Raw genomic sequence first — 6,779 nt, 5'->3', positions numbered from 1 at the left:
TCCCCAAACACCACAGCTGGAAAATTCTGGCTGGGCCAGCAATATCAGAAGGGCACAGCTCAGCACTGGTTTTCTGTCAAGGAAGAAGAGATGTCCTTCCCTTCCCCCTCTCCATCACCAGTTAACATCAGGTCAATCAGTGCTTTGTAAAATAAACTGTACACACAGTAGAGGCAAACTGCAAACTGTCCTGATATTCCTGTCATCTACGGGGCTGAGGGTGTTTGCCAGGTAATTGGGAGTCTTCATGGCCTTTGAGCAGCAGAGCTGATCTTGGTGCATGACCAGGAGCTGAGTGCTGGGGACTCGTCTTCAGGAGCTGGGCAGCATGGAGCAGTGACCTTCACCGTGCAGGAGTGGGGGAGGGAAAGAAGAAGAAGAAGATGCAGCTCATAACAAAGAAAAAAAAACCTAATGAGCTGCACGAACTGGCATAGAGCCAGCCCTGAAAAAATCATTAACATGGTCAGGTTAAGGAGAGCTCTATTAAAGTGTCTATCAAAACCCTTGCTCTCAAATGGATTTATTGGATGAGAAGGAGAAGCTGGGGTCCAGAGTAAATACAATAATAACGGGCCTGGCCTCTCTGTGCCAACAATGCCTAGTTACTGGAAAAGCTCTGTGAGATGGAGCAATTTGCCGGAAAATGGGAGAAATGGAATTTAAAATCAGACTCTGGGAAACACTGAGACTCAGATCTTCCAAACCAACCCAGCAGCTAGGGAGGCAAGCCTGGATGAGGACAGAAGCGGATTGCTGCTCTGAAAACCTCCTGAGCTCATGGTTTATGGCTAAGATCCCACCCCCTGGGGAAAGAGGGGCTCCTCTGAATTATGCCAGCTACTAAAAGATGCGGTGAGCTGCTCCAGGGGCTGGGAGCCCAAGGAGTTGGGCCAAGGGTGGCACAGTTTAGGAGCTGGGCACAAGGGGCAAGGACCGGTGCAGGTTACACTGGAATTTTTGAACAAGTACAGTTTTTGAACAATTCATTACAACAGGTATCAAAGGCTATTTAAATGCATACGGTGGCACTTGAAGATCAAAACAAACTTAACTGACTGGAGGCAACAGCCTTGGTCCTCCAGGGTTTGTGTCTACAGGAACCCAGACCTGACTGTGTTCTCCTGCCTTGGTTTGCAAACACCTAAGTCCAGCAGACTCCAGTGTTCTCGCTCCTTATTTATACCAGCACGTGCAAGAGAAAACTCACACACATGGATCTGGTTTCCTCCTGGACTCTTGCTGTTTGCCCAGTCCCGCTGGATTCCCTCTGTATTCGGAATCAGAGGGCTGCAGTGATCTTTGATGACTGGACTTGCAATATGCTGCTCCAGGAGCTGAAATTCAATTTCTTTACACTTAACCTCAAAAGTTTTCATGAATGACATGCAGCAAAACCTACCTCAGGGAGGACCTGAGGGGCCAGCAAACATCAGTTGCCTAATAGGGGTGACTCTTTTGTTATATTTATTTATTTTTATATGTATTTTTAATAAACTGAGGACCTGAAGGATGTTTCAAGACAGTTGCATGGATGGAATCGTGGATGGAGGGCTGGGTGATGAGCACATCTCATCACGCATGTGAATAAATGGGGGCCAGCAGCACGGCTTGACTAATGAAGCAGCAGAAGAGAACCTCAACCATGGGAAGAGGCAAGCACAAACCTCCAGGTGGGCAGTCCACAGCAATGTTCAGATGGGGACGGGGCTGGGAGCTGGACCCAGCCACATGCCCTTCTCCTTGCCCTTGGTTATTCCCAAGTGCTCTGGGGAAAGGATTAGCGGGAGAGAGAGGTAAGTCTCCTGCTGCCCTAACTGCTTCCTTTTCCTTATAGACACAGGCACAACTCTCCTTATAGATCTGTAGACTTTAAGGTACATTTCAGCCCACAGTGACACAAGGACAGCGGACACAGATCAGATCACTCAACGAAGCAGCAGAGCCTGAGAAAATCTAGGGCTCAGACACCAGACAGGAAAAGTGCTGTTGCAAACAGCTGGACCCTTGCAGGCAGGAGGGTCTCAGCTGCACAGCATGAGGATCGTGGTCTGACTGCCAGCTCTCACGTGGTGCTAAATCAGGAGACAACCTGAAACTTGAGAAATATTTCAGTTTCTCAAACTTTAAGCACATGAGCAAGTCCCAGGACACCTAAAGTTAATTCTATGCATGAGTGTTTTCTACAGGAAGGATGGATTTAAGCATGTGGTTAAATGTTTTCCTGAATCAGAACCCTCAATGGTAAAGAATGAAGAGACATTATTGGAGATGCAGTTTATACCGAGCACTTGGCACATTAGGCAGCACTCATGTGGTTAAAACACACTTTTTCATTAAAAATTATAATCGGGGAAAAACAAATTAGAGCCAAAATGAAATAGGCTTTTTATTTTTCCCATTTTACCAAGAGATTATATATTTCCCAAACACAATTTCTCTAATCCATATCTAATGCATTAGAGGCTTTCTGCTATTTTGCTCTAGACAAACAAATTTCCCACCCAGTGTGGGATCACAGCCCTGTTCCAGAGAGAAAAACAAGTCATAATAATACAGAGGCCACTAAAGAAAAATGTTAAAATAATTAAAATATGAAAGAAGCTGCTGCCTTCCTGGGATTTCAATTTCAGAGGTGCCTGAGGGGAGGGGGTTGGATATCTCACACTGATACACTGTTTGATAAAGTGTGATAAAGACTTAGAAAAATTGGCAGATTAAACTGAAATAAAAGCTGCGGATGTTTGCATTCAGAAAGCTATTAAAAGCAGTGTGATTGAGCAGCAAGAAGCTTCTCTTTTATGCAAGAATGCACTGGAGTGGGATGTTTGCTGCACTGATGTCAAAGAGATCAAAAGAGTTGTTTTTGTTAGTGGCACTAACTGTTCTTTTTGGCTGCTGGTTTGGATGTGCAATTTAAAGCCTCCAAGATCGTGCTACGCAGTGATGCAGCTTTACAAGGGGACCAACGCTCCAGGAGAGATGTACGGTCATTTCCTAATGGGATGCCTGCATTCAGAAGTGCTTCACAACCCATTTGTGGCAGGTGTACGTCAAAGATGCCAACTTGCACAGCATCGAGATGGCTCACCCAAGTATCTACCTTCTTAGGGACTCCTCCGGTCAAAACTTCTTGGAGGTTTTGCCTCCAACCAATTACCTCCAAAACAACAGGCCTTTTTAAAGCTGGTTCAAACTCAGGCTGTCAGGGTGCTGCCTAAAACTGGAAGAACATTCTTTACCTCCCTTATTAGTTAACTAGCCATTTGTCTTTAAGATGGACAAGGGTGCATACCCAGATGAATGCCCTCATTCCCAGGTAAAACTGCAGGCTGGGTTACAGACTGGAGGGTTAAAACAGGAAAAAGTGAATGATCTGGTAACTAAACAGGAGTTGTGACTGCCTGGGTGATCTCGCAGCTCAAATAACTGATAACAAACTAAGTGGCTACTCACAACCAAACAGCCCACAGACCAGCCAGAGACTGAAATATGATTGCAATGAGCGTGTTTGTCAAACAGCCACGAAGAGCAAAGGTGCTTGTAGAATTAGAAGCCGTGATGATAGGGTCCATTCTCTGGCAAACTCCAAAAAGGGTGAAACACAGCACTAAAACTGTGTCAAGCAGCTGAAGCAACAGTTGTGCTGACAAGGGTGCCCACATGGAGACCTGATGCTGTGAGAGAGCCATTTTGCATCCGACTGCCAAGCAGCAACACGCAGGCAGATTGCTCTGCCTGCGCCTGCGATCGCATCGCCTCCAAGGGCAATGGTGGCCTCGTGCAAAGCCTCAGCAGTCAGCTACCCCTGGCAGGGAACATCCCAACACTGGGCACGGCGGCTGGCCTGGATGGGTGCTGCGAGGAGATGAGCCTGCCCCCGGCCCAGGGCAGGCAGAGGAGCCACCTTGCTCTGCGAGAAGGTCGGGGTTAGGTCTTGGCTATACGGGCACACTTACTTGTTCTCTTCCTAAATACTGGAGTCATAAAAATATGATCTGTAGTTTATCTGTAACAAAAAATCAAAGCAAGCACTGATTCAGCAGCAGCATGGGTCACACACACAAGCAGATTTTAAGCTTACAGCAAGTCTTGCTACTTTTCTAACTCTCCCTCTCTGTGCTCCAGCCCAGACTACTCTCTCTTTTTTTTTCCAATTGCCTCCGTCTGGCAGCTTTATATTGGTGACCTGAGGGTGCAAATTAGATGTTTGAAAATACAGCAGTTAAATCAACAACTCTGAAGTGTAATAGAGGTCAGGATAGTTTGCTTCCAACTCAGTAGCTCAGTTTCTGCTTTGGTTCATGCTATCTGCATTTTGCAAAGTCCCTGATTTCTGAAGAGGGTGAAAATGGGGCCCAATCCTCTTTCCATTCAAACCTCCGGGAGTTTTCTCCCTATTAATTTTTAGGCTTCTAAAAAGAGGCAGTGGTTCCCTTGGTTAATTCACTGTAATTTTCTGGGACAGGCTCCCAGTCTGGCCTATGTCCTTTGCCCTGGAGCTCTTCTCCTAAATCTATCTGTCACTGCGACTGGGCAAAGGAACACATTTTCCCCTGAATTTTTGGTCTGTCCTGCTGCCAGTCAGTCAGAGTGTCTGGTCCGATTACATCTTGTCTGTCTTTAATGGGCTCATTAATGTTTGGATACGCTCACATGTTCTGCTGGCAGAACACCCCCATAGCGCTAAATAAACACCATGAATCAGGAGAACCATAACCAAAAGCTGCAGAATGGGGCTTCAGGGGAAATATTTCACGATATTATCTGAGCCTTGTAATTGAAGGCTGACTAGCATGAGGGAAGGAACGATTCAGCTCCACTATCATACACTCGAGACTTGATTCATTTGTCTTGATTAGCAAAAGTTTAACTATCGCATGCCTTTAATTAGCGGCTTTCTCAGAAGACTCATTGGCGTGAACAACCAGGGCCAGACAGAAATGAAGGCTGGACTGGGGGGAGGCAGTGCTGTGTGGACCGTTTGGAGGAAATCTTGGGCAACAGTCACTCAGGTTGGCAGCGGAGGGAATGAGAACAGTCTTCAGACTGAATATTGCTTTGCAGCGCTGATGTCCGCGTAGCAGAGGAACAGTGCTGTAAAACAGGCACCTGCTCTGTCTTGGGGAAGAGGGATGTGAGCGCTATTAGAGACTCTGAAAGACAGAGGTTACCCTTGCAACGCGTAAGCATGTCAAGGTAGTGGTGCTAGCCAGCATCAGATTGATGCAGGTGGTTGCAATATAAGTTTAAGACCTTTGGTTTCAGTCCTTTAATTTTTTTATTATGCATATTTAAAGTGCCTGCTGCTTGGGGGGTGAGAATAGTGAAAGCTGGTACCTACAAGGTGCCTCAAGCCCCCAAGAGCAGGTGGGACTGAAATAACCCAAAGAAAAGAGAAATCATGAGCATGATTTGCTAAGTGAGTCTAACAGGTACTTTTGAAGAGGTGCACTTTGAAGAAGAGGAGGCTTGGAGTGTGGAATGATTTGCTCTCAATCTTTTCTCAGTCGAGTTGTGCAGGAGGAGGGTTGTATACAGATATTGCTAAATAGTGGTGCTGCTCCACAGCACTGGTATTGACAAATGGTGCAGGGCCAGCATCAGATGACACCAATATCAGAAGTTAAAGCTCTTTGGAGAGGGCTGGTGCAGTGTTGTGGGCGTGCAGAGCTGGGTGTGCTGCTGCTCTCTTAGAGGGCAGGGAAATGCCATAAAGGGAATTTAGGGAAGGTCATCAGTGACTTTGGGTTGCTTTTGTGTGTGGCCATTTGGTTTCAAAGAAGTTTCTGTTAGGAGATTATGGAGCATTCCAGCCCTCAATGCGACCTTTGTTCTCTCTTTTATCAGACAGACACAAATTTAAACCCACATGAACTGTTCCATCTGAAATCGTTGGCCCTCATGTAAACAAGACCATTAAATAGGGAAAAAGACAAATGATGCTAGTGGGCATGTGCTTCATTCTGTCTCAGAAAGCTACATCCTTTGATAGCTGAGTGATCCCACATGCACCTTGGAAAGGTTTGGGCTATTAGAGAGAGTAAACAAATCCTCACTTTACCTTTCCTAACCTCTGTTCCTTTTCTCTCCCTCCTTCTTTCCCATATTCCACCTTCCCGTTTCAACTTTCCCTAATTTCTCATCTTTCAGTCTGTGTATCCTGGAGGCAGAATACATTTTTTTTCAGGCAGGATCCAGGGACTTCTAAATTTTTTCATTACTCTGGATTCTTTCTGATCACCTCCAGGCTGTGTGTGCACACACATGCACACATATGCATTTGTATGTGCCTCTGATAACACTTTCTTCCATTTTCCTTCCCAAGCTCTTTTCATACATTTTTTGAGTTTGCTAGTCCTATTTCCATCAATCTTGAGAGGAAATATATGCTTTGTTCCCCCTTTTCCTCTTCTTCCATCAATCCAGAATAATAAACAGCTCAGATTTCCTACCTCTCTGATTACTTTTTTTTTTTTTACCTTCCTTTCAAAGGAATCATCCTTTTCCTCCCTTGGTCCCTGGCTTCTCCTCCAGTGTTTTATTCAGGCTATGGATGATTGTCTCCGTACACTCCTTTTATGCTATGAAATGAATTGCTAATGCAACCCCTGCTGGGAGAAGCATAGTCTGATCTTGTCCTAAATAGGCCCCTGTTTGCAGGGGATGATGTATAAATGTATAGACTGCATCATTATATATTCACTTAGTGGAACACAGGCCTCGAAAGAGGCCTCTGCTTATTCCATAAATGAATTCTTGGGGAGAGGAGATGCATC

The sequence above is a fragment of the Pygoscelis adeliae genome, unplaced genomic scaffold, assembly GCF_000699105.1.
Source record: "Pygoscelis adeliae isolate BGI_AS28 unplaced genomic scaffold, ASM69910v1 Scaffold270, whole genome shotgun sequence".
Taxonomy (NCBI): Eukaryota; Metazoa; Chordata; class Aves; order Sphenisciformes; family Spheniscidae; genus Pygoscelis; species Pygoscelis adeliae.
The sequence above is the reverse complement of the archived record's forward strand: the minus strand, read 5'-3'. Positions refer to the sequence as shown.